The sequence below is a fragment of the Trichechus manatus genome, unplaced genomic scaffold, assembly GCF_000243295.1.
Source record: "Trichechus manatus latirostris isolate Lorelei unplaced genomic scaffold, TriManLat1.0 scaffold00214, whole genome shotgun sequence".
In the NCBI taxonomy this organism is placed as follows: domain Eukaryota; kingdom Metazoa; phylum Chordata; class Mammalia; order Sirenia; family Trichechidae; genus Trichechus; species Trichechus manatus.
This window is the reverse complement of record NW_004444150.1, coordinates 1,352,502-1,365,309: the sequence shown is the minus strand read 5'-3', so window position 1 is coordinate 1,365,309 and position 12,808 is coordinate 1,352,502.

The window sequence follows — 12,808 nt, the reverse complement described above, 5'->3', positions numbered from 1 at the left end:
TTTTGTTCTGTGGTACATAAGGTCGTTGTTTTACGCTGGGTTCTCTAGAGAAGCAAAACCAGTGAAGCATACAAATATATACAGAGAGAGAGACATTTATATCAAGGAAATAGCTCACAGGGTTGTAGAGGCTGGAACGTTCCAAGTCCGTGGGTCAGGAAAGAGGCTTCTCCCGATTCACATAGCCATAGAGGCTGGCGAACCCAAGATCAGCAGGTCAGCGAGCAGGGCTCTTGCTTACAGGCTGTGAAGATTAACGAATCCCAAGACTGGCACTCAAAACCACAGGTAAGCTGCTGGCTCAAGTCCCAAGAACCGGAGGTCAGAACAGGAGCCAACTGCAGGATCCAGAATGAGAAAAAGTCGCCAAGCCCTACCAGAAAGTCTGCCCACATGTGCAGGCCACACGCCCAAGGAAATTCCCCTTCAACCGATTGGCTACTCACAGCAGATCCCATCATAAGGGTGATCACACATCAAACCTCAACAGGGAAGTGATCACAACATCCCACGACTGCCAAAACACTGAGAATCGCAGCCCAGCCAAGCTGACACACAATCTTAACCATCATAGTCGTTATGAGTCAGAATCGACCGTACAGCACCTAACAGCAACAGCCTCCTAAACTGTGAGAAAATACACTCCTGTTTGCTAAAGCCATCTACTTGTGATATTTCTGTTACAGCAGCCGTGTATAACTAAGACATCTGGACAGCCTAGTGTTTTCTGTTGGGACCTGCATTATTTATGTGATAGGAGGATGCAGTTGATTTTTTAAGACGGTGGGAGGGAGATTGTGTCAAGCCCCAAAAGCAGAAGGGGTAAACCAAGGGCCCTGCTCAGCTGTGCAGCACAGAGTAGCCTGGGGAGGGGCCCTGGTCTCAGAGATGGAGGACCCAGCTGGTCAGTGCCTCTCCTCCCCATGTAAAATACAAGTGACAGATCTGCCTGCAATCCCACCTCCCAGCAGTGAGCCCCAGAGGGCCCAAGTGGCTGCTGATGGAAGAGGCCAGCTGTAGGTGGGGACCCAGCTTGGGATGCCAGGGCCAACGAAGAGTGGGGCCCGAGGCCAGGAGGTCCGCGCTGGGCCTGTTTCCGTTGCCTGCGCATTATTTCCTGCTAATCAGCGTCAGCAGGCCCCTGGAGATGCCAGCCCGGAGCCCCACCAGCTGCTCTGAGGAGCAGCTCCCGTGTTCCCGGGCACGCTTGGCTGGATCTGGGAAGACCGGCATAAGCAGAGCTGACAGTCCCATCTGCTTCCTCCTGAGCAGGGGGCCGCACTGGGGGTGGCACAGAGCCCGCTACTCGTTCAGTACACTTGAGATGGGAGCCCCCCAGCCAGAGCCCAGCCTCTCTGCTCCATGCCTGCCGGGATGTAGGAGACCAAATCAGGAACGACCACCCAGACCCCAGGCAGAGGGACAGCAACAACCAGAGCGGCCAATGTTAACTGAGCGCTCGCGAAGTGCGTGCATGCCCGCTTCCCTCAAACCTCACAACAGCCGTGGGCAGTAGGTGCTGCTGTGCTTCCATTTCACAGATGAAGAAACTGAGGCTCAGGAACATTGTGGCCCAGCTAGTAATCGGCAGAGCTGGGGCCCAGGCCCAGGTCAGCCTGAGTCTGGAACCTGTGCTTTTAGGGGGGCTACAGAGGGTCTTGAGTGCAGATGAGAGCGCTGTGACTTTACCCCAAGCCTGAGTCCGTGAACTTCACCCACACGCCTCCAGGCTGGTTCACCGTGAGCGCCGGGGGCCAGTAGAGGCCATTGCTCCATTGGAAAGTCCCGGCAGAGCAGGCAGGCGGGCCCAGGTGGGCCAGGAGCTCCCTCCAAGACCCGGGGGTGGGGAGGAAAGGGGAGCCTGTCCGTTGGCAGTGGGTCTATGCTAGAGCCCAGCTCCTGGGAGGGAAGGCTGAGCACAGCCTACTGGGGAGGGCCTGGGGGAGGGCCCTGGAAAGGGTGAGGAGGAGGGGGCAGAGGGCACCGCCGCCCGGCAGTGAGGCTGCCGCAGAGGTGGGCTCTGGAGCCGGGATGGCCTCAGAGTGTCCCGTTGAGGCTAGGGGACAGGCCTTTGCACCTCTGAATCAGCCACTCACTGGCCACAGGCACCTCCACCTAGGAGAGAGCATCACCCTGGACCCGGGGGTCCTGCGGCCGAGGGCTGAGGGGTGCTGTGAGGCAGGATTGCTGGCGTCGTGGCAGAAGAGGAACTCCGGGCAGCACAGCGTCCATCGCAGGGCCTGTGAGGGGGCAGAGGCATGAGGGCTCCTCCGCCCACATGGCTGGAGCCTCCCCGGCCCCCCTGCCCGCCCGCCCACGGCTGCAAGCTCTTGTGGGGCTTTCGAGTGGCTGCCTGGGCTGGGCTGCTTTTTGGAGGGACACTGGTGCAGGGAGCAGCCCTTGGGGCTCGGGTACCAGCCCCCCAGCCCCCAGCAAGAGCCCAGCGTGATAAATCACCCAGCCTCCTGTCCCTCCCCGCTCACAGCCCTGCATGAGCACCGGCCACGGAGCCCTTGGGCTGAAGGTGCACATCCTGTGACACCCCCTCACAGAGCAAGGACACTGCATTTTTCAAAGTGGTGCTTTTTCTCTGTAGGAAGATACTGAAGTTCATTGTGGGGAGCCCAGCTCACCCAGCTGAGCAGAAAGCACACGTCCCCCCGCTCCCTCCACCGACGCCTCGGCCGCCCCCGCTCTGGGCCTGCCTGTGGTTTGCAGATATATAGGACGGTGCGTGTCTGGGCAGGACCCTTGGTGCTGGTTTGCGACGGGCTTGTTCCACTCGCAGCTGCAGTCCGGGGATACGCGCTCAGCCTTCCTGATCACTGCTGCCACAGCCTTAGCGAAGCCGCTGGGCGCAAGGCCTCAGGATGGCCCCTCCCCGGCCCTGGAGGACCTGGAGGGATGGGCACCCTGGGCAGAGCAGACAGGAGCCCCCCTGAGTGAGCAAATCAGCCCACCAAGCCTTAGTCTCCTCACTGGAAAGCGGGCTTACGGATTGAATGGTGCCCCCAACCAGACATGCGGAAGCCCCACCCCGTGTCTGTGATCGTGAGTGTCTGCGGAGATAGGGTTTTTTCTGAATTGTTGTTATCGGTTTGCAAATGTTTGCATTTAAGTTACAGAATCATAACAGCGTAGGGTGGGTCCTAACCCTAATCCCTTCTGAGTGGTGCCTTACAAAAAGAGGAGAATGGACAGCAAACAGCCGCATACGGGGGAAGACATGAGGAAGCCATCTACAAGCAGCAAAGGAGCGCCAAGAATCGCCAGAAGCAGGAGGCGGCACGCGACGTTCCTCTCTCAGGACCTCAGGAGGAACCAGCACCGCCAGCACCCCGACTCGTACTCCCGGCCTCCAGAACTCTCTGTCTTTTAGGGCCCCCACTTGTGGTATTTTGTCCAGAAGCCTCAGGTCACTAAGACCAAATCCAGGTGTGGGGATCTGATGACTTGGTGGCTGTGACTGTCTGCTAAGTGGGAAAGCTCTCCGGAGGAGTCGGAATGGCAGGAAGGGCCGTGTGAGCGGACATCGGAGCCAGGAGTTGGAACTGGCCGACACAACCACTTCTCGCCTCCATCAATAGCTATTTCTCCTCCAAATTACCTCTGTTCCCCCTGAAACCATCAGGCGCACCTGGGGCCGATCAGCTCTGACACTTGCAGGAAATGCTGTTGGCGTTTCCGGACTCGGGAGGGCTCTCCAGCTCGCTGTTTGCTCAGATATTTCCACCAGTGCCAACGGAGAGGGGAACAGGGAGGAGCCAGCTAACGGACTGTGTGAGCAGCTCAGCTCCAGCCACGGCACAGGCAGGGGCCCGGGGGTCCCCAAATCAGCGCGGCGGTGGGGACAGGGGGCTCCCGTCATGGCGCCAGGCCGTGTGCTGGGTAGCGGGCTACAGAGACAACAGGAAGGAGCAGCCTGCCCTCCAGATGGAGGGGGACAGAAGGCCACATGGGAGCCACTCTTGAGGGCTAACCTCAGACCCAGTGTGCTCATAGGCCTGAGAAGGGGCCACCAGCTGCAGGTGATGGGGACATTGGTCCTCTAGGGGCAGACACAAGATTCCCCACCTGTTCCCAGCTAAAGCGGGTTGACTGGTGACCCCCAAACAGATATGTCTACACTCTAGCCCCCAGAACCTATGAGTGTGGCCTTATTTGGTAAAGGGTCTTTGCAGGTGTGATTAAGTGAAGGATCCTGAGATCAGATTATGCAGGAGGGCCTCGATCCCATGGCCAGTGTTCTCGCGAGAAGGAGAAGACAGACACAGGGAAGGCGGCCCTATGGGGAAGGTGGCCATACGGGGAAGGCGGCCGTGCGGAGACGGAGGCCGAGACTGGAGAGGCACGAGGCTCTGTGTGAGAATTGCTTTGTTTCCACAGCGTCTCTTGACGCCCCCCCGGGCTCCAAGCTCAGGCCTGTGAGCAGAGGTTTAAGGTCCTGGTTCTTTCTGCGTACACTCTGGCACTGGCAGAGCACTTTACAGTCTGCAGAGCATTCTGATGTGCACTATCTCACTTAAGCCCCCGAGATCGGGTCCTAGGCAGTATCCTGTGAGGGGTCGCCAGCCACGGCCGTCACAGAGGGGCTTCCAAGTTCCCCCAGCCAACAAGTGGCACGAGCTGCCGTCAACTCTGATTCATGGTGCCCCTAAGTGTGTCAGAGTAGAGCTGTGCTCCATAGGGCTTCTAATGGATGATTTTTCAGAAGCAGATCACCAGAACTTTCTTCCTACGCACCTATAGATAGATTTTAACCTCCACCCTTTCTGTTGGCAGTGAACCTATTAACTGTTCGCAGCACCCAGGGACTCCAGCAAGTGGTGGCCTGGAGAGTGAACAGGACCCTCCACGGACCACGGTGGCACTGAGGGAAGAACACGGGCTTAGAGCCGCAGAATCGTGGGTTTGATGCCCTTCACAGCCTCTAGCTGTGTGACCTGGGGAGGGCCTCACTTTGCTCCCCTGTAAACCTTAAACAAATACGCTGACATTCGGGTGGAGGAAGAACAAGTGTCAGTACAGGGGAAGTACCCAGGCCATGCTCAGCTCTTAGCTGGATTATGAGAGCAGTAATCTGATCCTATCACGGCGTGCCACAGAAACCGTCCTGCAGCTCAGGGCTGAGACCCACGTGTGCTAACAGGGCCTGGGGTGGGCTGGTGTCACCAAGAGGTACAAAAGCAGCCTCCGGGGCCTCGTCAGGCTGTGGCTACTAGCCAGCGCGCCCATAGCCAGGACCACAGGCCCATCCTTCAGTACCTGAGGGCCCCAACTGCTCCCTCGTAGGTGCAGCTTTCTGAGGGGGCTGGTGCGTGCCGCATGCGATGCAAGGCTGCCTGCGTTTGCCCCACGGGCCTCTGTCTTCTGAGTGGTGCGCTTCCCTAAGGGCAGAGCAGGGCTTCCTGTCTACTGTGGCTGTGGCTGCAGCTGCCACTTGCCCAAATGTAATTAAGAGAAGGAAGGAGACAATGATCTTCTAATAGCCCAGCAGACCTGTGGGCAGCGCCTGTTTGTTTCTGCTAATCGGAGGGAACTGCTGCCAGCACTCACAGCAAGGCTGCCCCCCCAACCCTCCCCCCGACCCCCGCTCCCGGGGCTACAGCCACCCCTGCCTCCATCCACCTCCATCCCCCAGCAGGACCTAGGGATGAGATGATTTCCCCAGAGGGGCCCCAGTGGGAAAAACAGCGTGCCAGGGGCTCTGGGGTAAATGGGGTGCCCCAGATGTCCTGTTGAGGCCCAGTCGGAGCCCCGGCTTTGCCAGAGGACAGCACAGAGTGGAAGGACAGCCCTGGGCACCGAGCCCATGACTCCCTTGATTTTCAGGTCCCCCTCCTGTAAAACAGAGCCAGCCTTACCTAAGTTCTTGGGAACGAGGAGAACGAGATTAGGTGACAGAAAGAAGAGTGATTTTATTCTGTTCCAATCTCTTTGGGTTTTTATGAGAGACAGAGAGAGAGGGAGGGAGCGGGAGAGAGAGAAAGAGGGAGGGAGGAGGAGGGAGAGAGAGAAAGAGGGAGGGAGGAGGAGGGAGAGAGAGGGAGGGAAGAGGGACGTAAAGAACACCGAGTCCAGGACTGATCATTTGGTCCTGAGTCCAGGGCCCACGGCAGGGGCTGGGGCCAGGGCTGGAGTTTGGAAACACCCAACAGAAACGATGCCCCGGAATCGGTAGGCAGGCCATCCCGGGCGGCTGGCCTGGCTCCTCTGCCCATAAGTTTCTAGGGCAGAAGTTCCCAGCCAGCTTGATCACCGCACCGGTTGGACCAGTTAACTGTGGCCTACTTTACTCTGTGTTTTTAACCTTAAAAGTAAAGATAAAAATAAAGGTGTAGGCATTGAAGTCAGAAGGACCCAAAGAGAGTCTCAGGCCAGTGGCTCAGGAGCTGGCGCGCCCACTCGCTCACCGCCCACCCACCACCGCTGTGTCTCCGGCCCCGGGCCAGGCAGTTCCTAAAATAGTTAAACATACAAGGGGCCGGCCAGCGAGGGGGGTGGGGGTGGCCTACAGCTGAGTGCCCAGGCACAGCCCTGGGGAGCGCAGCCTCGGGCAGCTGCGTGTGAACCGGTCGCCACCCCCAGAGAGAAGATCTGTTAAGAACCACCCATAAAATTAGTCGTTTCAAACAGCACCCAAACCAGAGCAAACCCCGCTTCCTTGAACCTTCCTCAGTGTCACTCCAGGTCCTCCGGTCAGTGTCTAACACCATCCTACAGAGACACCCCCGGTCCCCCCCCAACCCGCTGTGTGCTCCCTCCCCGCGCCCAGCAGTAAACCTGGCTGGTCCACGTGCAGGCCGTCTGCTGTGGACTGGATTGCGTCCCCCCAGAAGATACGCTGCAGGCCTCCCCCCGGACCTAGGAAGGTGCCCTTGTGGGAAGTAGGGTCTGTGCAGTGTTGTTAGCCAGGTTAACACATGGTCATACCGGAGGAGGGGGGGTCCTAATCCTATCGGAGCGGTTCCTTATAAAACAGATCCACGGAGAGAGGACGTTGGTGCACGGATGTGCGGACAAGCCGAGGAAGGCCCGGGGCTGCCAGGGACCAGAGGACAAGTCTGTTCCCTGGGAGCCTTCGGAGACAGCGTCCTGAATTCCACCTTCCAGCCTCCAGAACTGCGAGACAGTATGTTTCTGCTGTTATCAGCCACGCAGGGACAGTAATCCCCCCACCCCCCGCCGCCACCATCCGTGGTTTCGCTTTTCGCTTGTTCAGCTACCTGAGGTCAACCCAGGTCGGAAAATGTGAGCACGATGAAATCTCACGCCATCCCGCTCTGTCACTCACGTACTTTTACTACAGGATGTTATAGCTGTTCTGTTTTATTATTAGTTATTGTTGTTACTCTTTACCATGCCTAATCTATAAACCAAACTTTATCGTGGGTGTGTATGTTGAAAACCAAACCAAACCCACTGCCACTGAGTCAATTCCAACTCATAGCGACCCTACAGGACAGAGTAGAACTGCCTCATGAGGTTTCCAAGGAGCGGCTGGTGGATTCAAACTGCCAACATTTTGGTTAGCAGCTGAGCTCTTAACCACCGCGTCGCCAGGGCTCCATGTACATATAGGACAAAACAGACTATGTAGCGTTTGGTACGATCTGCAGTTTGGCATCCACAGGGGGTCTTGGAACGTATCCCCCGCGGATAAGGGGGAACTACTGTATTTCGTTACAGCTTCCCCAAGAGGTGACCACAGTGTCCCTGCTAGCTTCTAGTGGAGGACAAGCACATCACCTACCATGCCACGTGGGCCCCTCCCTTCACTGAGGCCCGCGGCTCATTCTGTCTATGCTCTCCCTTGGCGTCCACGTCTGAGTCTCCCTGTGACCCGTGACTGCCCACACAGAGCTTGGCAGCTGTGCGTGTCTGCCTCCTTCCCCATCAGACTGTTGGTGCCCTGAAGGCAGGGCTGGGCCCTGATCCCTTGCTCTCTCCCCCCCGCCCCCACAGGGCCCAGGTCCACCCCGGAGGGAAGGTGCTCAGGGTGAGTGAGGGGCTGGGCTGGTCTCTTGCCCACGCTGACCTGGGAGTTAGCATTACAACATAGGGGTCTGTGCACCCCCAGCCAGCTCACCCATCTCTCCTGCAGTGAGCTGGGGCCTCACCAAAGAGTAGGCGGGCCTGGGGGCACCATCCCAGCACTCTGCTCACCCTCAACTACTGACACCCCGCCTCCCTGTGTTCTCAGGTTCCTGCCCCCCTTCCTCCTCTACCACAGCCCTGCTAGCCGGCCTGCTGACTTCAGCGTAGGCCGCCTCCTGACCCAACCTGTCCCTCACCTGCCCCGTGGCAACAGGAACAAAGGAAAGGCTGCAGGAGAGCATCTGATGTGTGCAAGTGCCCACACCTAAACACTTCCTGAGGGGCAAGGGGCCAGATGAAGCCAGACGAGGACTCACGGTGGAGCTCGTGGCGTCTGGGAAACCCTCTCCGAAGACTGTGGCCCCTTGAGGGGCAGAAGGCAGGCACCATCGGTGGAGGTATCCCGTGTGGAAAGTTCTGGAAAGGGGAGGGGTCCAGGATTGGCTTCCCAGACCCCTGAGAGAATTCCCTGGGCCTAGGTTTATTTTGACAATGAGAGTCTTCTGAAAAAAAAATTTTTTTTTAAATAGGGGATTGCTTCTTAAAAGGAAGGATGTTCCATGTGCCTGAACACCCACACTGGTGAGAGGGCCTCCAAATACTTGAAGATGCAGCCTCATCAGAGCCGCCCACACCCTCCACGGGAGACTTTCTCCTCCTAAGCTCACTTCTCAGGGTGCCCCACCCCGCTGTGCCCTCACCCACCATGCCCAGAGCTAGATACGGCCTTGCTTCTCCAGGATCCCATCCACATCCCCCGGCCCCGGGGCTTGTCCAGGACAGAACAGCGCGTGCACTGGCAGTGTGAGCTAGTCCCCCAGCCACTGTCTCCAAGGACTTTTGTGGAGCCTGGTTAACACCCACTAAGATGGCTATTATCAAAAAAAAAAACAGAAAACAACAAGTGTTGGCGAGGCTGCGGAGACACTGGAACCTTCGTCCATTGCGGGTGGATATGTAACATGGTGTCTCCACTATGGAAAAGAGTTTGGGCTTCCTAACAAAGTTAAACAGAGAATTACCCTACGACCCAGCAGTTCTGCTCCTAGGTATCTACCCGAGAGAACTGAAAATGTCTATCCACAAAAATCTTGTACGCAAATGTTTACAGCGGCACTATTCACCATAGCCAAAAGGAAGAAGCACCCAGAAGGCCATCAGCGGATGAATGGACAAACAAAATGTGGCCTATCTATATAGCGGTATTACTCAGCCCTAAAGAGCAACGGAGATCTGATCCACGCTGCGACATGGACGAACCTCGAAAACATGTCACGCTGAGTGAAATCAGTCAGACACAAAGTACAAATACTGTACGACCCCACTTGATAGCGTATCTAAAATAGGCAAATTCACTCAGACAAAAGAAGAGAGGAATGGGGAATATTCTTTTTTTTTTTTTCTTTTAAATTAAGAGGAGCCTGGAAGAAGCTGCTTGAAAGAAAGAAACCAGAGCATGACATGTCAGCCAGCAGAGGGACTTTCCTGTGGTCCTTGCAGCAGGGGTTGACTGATCCTTTGCCCCAGGCCAGTGCCACCAAGTTGGGGTCTGCAGTGGTCTGCTGGGTGTTTTAAATCAGCCCGGTGTGCAGGGGGCCAGACAGCCCTGGAGCTGGGAGGACATGGAAACCGCACAGGTTTCCAGGGACCTTCGCTCACTCCCCAAGTCAGCCGTCCTGTATGCACGCACCATAAATAAATTCATCCATTTATTCAGAAGCATTTCCTGCATGCCCGCCTGCTGCCCAGTGTGTCCCATCGCCCCTTGGCCACTTGTTCACAGGCTCTGCCATTCATTCATGTAGCCCTTGTCTCTCCGGAAGAAAGCAAATCTCAACCTCCGCCAGCCCCAGACAGAATGACTGCCAGCTCTCATTAGTGCTGCTGGGATGCGTGAGGTTTCCCCGGATTCTCATTACCAGGGAAATCACTTCAAAAACGCTGCCCAGAGGTGCATGGGGCAGGTCGCCTCCCACCAAGAAGGAGCTTCTTACTGAGACTAGCATCTGCGAGGACATCAATTAAGCAAGGTGCCTCCGGAAGGGTGAGCTCTCAGCCTCCCTGGGTGCACGGGGGCATCGATACCCAGCTGAGCGGCCCAAGAACGGTCCTGCCAGCAGGGTCACGGCCGTGGCCAGCCAGCACCCGCCAGGCCTTGGCTATGCTTGCAGGGTGGCCGCTATTTACAAAGGACACTCAGTGGCTCATCTGGGCTTTTGACAAAGGAATTCATTTTCCTACGTTCATTTGTTTGGGCAGGCATACGTTCGCAAATATTTAATGAACATCTACTCCGCGCCATGCACCTTCATAATGAGCTCTTGCATTTATTCATGAATCAAAGCGCCCACGTACATGCCAACCCCTTAGGTGTTTGAAGCTTGCAGGGACAGAGCTGCCAGGAGAGTCAAGAGCCAGGAGGATGGCAGGAAGGGCCCCGAGGGGAGGTGGCATTGAGCTCCGGCGGAGAGCTGCTCTAAGCTGAGGGAATAAAAGCCACAGCAGTGAGTGAACCCGTGCACCAAACACCCAAGCCTTCCAGTTGGCCGCTGTCCCACTGACAACCAGATCTGCAGGCTGCAGCGGGTCGCTTGGCGGTTGTGGCCCAAATCGTGAGCCCGCTGGGACCGCCTGGGCTGGCTTCACTGGGCCCAGTGTGTGCACAGCTGCTGGGGCTGCACCATTCCCTGCAATGAAATATTCACGGTCATGGGCTGAGCCTTGCCCTGAGAGACAGTCTAGGGAAGAAAACAAGTCATCAGGCAGGACTAGCGTGTTAACAGTGCCAGATCTGGACGTGAATTCAATCTGATGGCAGCGGTACAGCCAGCCCTGACCACCTGGCAAACCTGTCCGGCAGCCACGGGCACATCCCTCGTCTCTGCACTTCAAGAGACACACCTGGGGCAAGGCACAGCCCTCCTGGGGTCACCGTCCTCCACTTTCATCCACATGGATGAACAGGTGCTTGCACGCCAGAGGGCTGACATGACGTTTTCACAGCACACTGAGTTTTGCCAAAAAGCATGCTTTTAGGTGGACAGCAGGGAACACCCCTGGAGAAGACAGCAGACGTGATCCAGTTGCGTAGCAGGCCCCTGCGTGCTTCCTTGAGAGGGACGCCCCCGGCACCCCCTGCCACCATCTCCCCAACAGCTGCATGAGCACTCCAGAGTGCTGCCCTCCCTTCCAGGCGTCCCACAGAGGCCCCACAACTCGGACTTTCTGGCAGTTATGGGTTGAATTATGTATCCCCAAAAGATGTGTTCAAGTGCTTACCCCCGTACCTGTGAATGTGAAAACCCCAAACCCACTGCCTTCGAGTCGACCCAACAGGACAGAGCAGAGTGCGTCCGCAGGGTTTCCGAGGCTGTGATCTCTACAGAAGCAGATGACACGTCATTCTCCCACGGAGCGGCGGGTGGGTTTGAGGGGCCGACCTTTCAGTTAGCATCCGAGCACTTCACCACTGCACCACGAGGGCTCCCTTTGTGAACCTTGTCTGGAAACAGAGTCTTTGAAGACGCTATCAGTTAACTTGAGGTGACACTGCAGTAGGGCGGGCCCTAATCCCGTCTGAGTGGTGTCCTTATGAAAGAGGAGGAGAGACAAGAGCAGGGACAGAAGAAGGACGCCCGTGGTGGAGCAGCTACAAGCCAAGGAAAGCTGGGGGCCACCAGAGAGGCAAGGAACAGACGTCTTGCTCAGAGTCTCAGAAGGAATCAACACGGCCGACACCCTGATCTCGGCCTCCCCGTCTCCAGGCCGTGAGACAGTAAATGTCTGTTCTGATCAGCCACCCACTCTGTGGCATTTTGTTCCGGCAGCCTGCAACCCTAGCACACGGCGCGGCCCACTCAGCCCCCTCCAGCTCAGTGCACTGCGGGCCCTCCCAGAGTACAGTGTCCCGGTCCACAGGCGCCGACTCCGGTCCTCCTGCTGGTGCCAGGATGCCGCCAGCTTCCCGCCAGGCCTGGTTGGCCGGCTCTGGGCTGCCCCCCCATCAGCCGTCCCTCCCTGGCAAAGGCTGCCTCACACATACGCGCCCGCAGAGCTGCTTTTCAGAAGTAATCTCCATGTAATGAGAACACAGGAAACCTCATTATTGCAAACACCGTTAATTAGGGGCTTGTGATCTGTCTGTCCGGGGCCAGCAGAAGTTGACATTTGCTTTCTCTGCAGACAGTGCAAAGTAACAACCAGGCCTAATCCCAGGGACTTTTGAAAGGCAGGAAGCAGCCCCCGGGCAGCGGCTGTCAGCTCTCAGCTCTGTCGACCTAGGGTGTGCCAGTTAACAACCTTTCCTTCCTTGCCCATGGAAAGGGCCCCAAAGGGCGTGTGCGTGCTGGGCTCCTGCGCACTTCACCTGATGAGTCCTGCAGCAGCCTCAAGAGGGCGCTATGGGGATCGCCCTATCTCTCAGTGGAGGAAACTGAGTCACAGCACCAGGATGCAGGGAGGCTGTCAGTCCCTGAGGCAGCAGATGGGAGGGGGTGCCACGGGCCAGGGTATTTGAGTCCTGGGGAGTGATTCCCCACCCACCTCGGGCACCGTTCAAAGAAGGGATCAGATTGAACTCCCAGGTTCGAAGCTCCCTTCCCTAAACCTGTGGCCACTGAGTCGATTCCGACTCCAAGCAACCCTAAGGGACAGAGTGGGACTGCCCCATAGGGTTTCCAAGGCTGTCAACTTTATGGGAGCAGACGGCCAC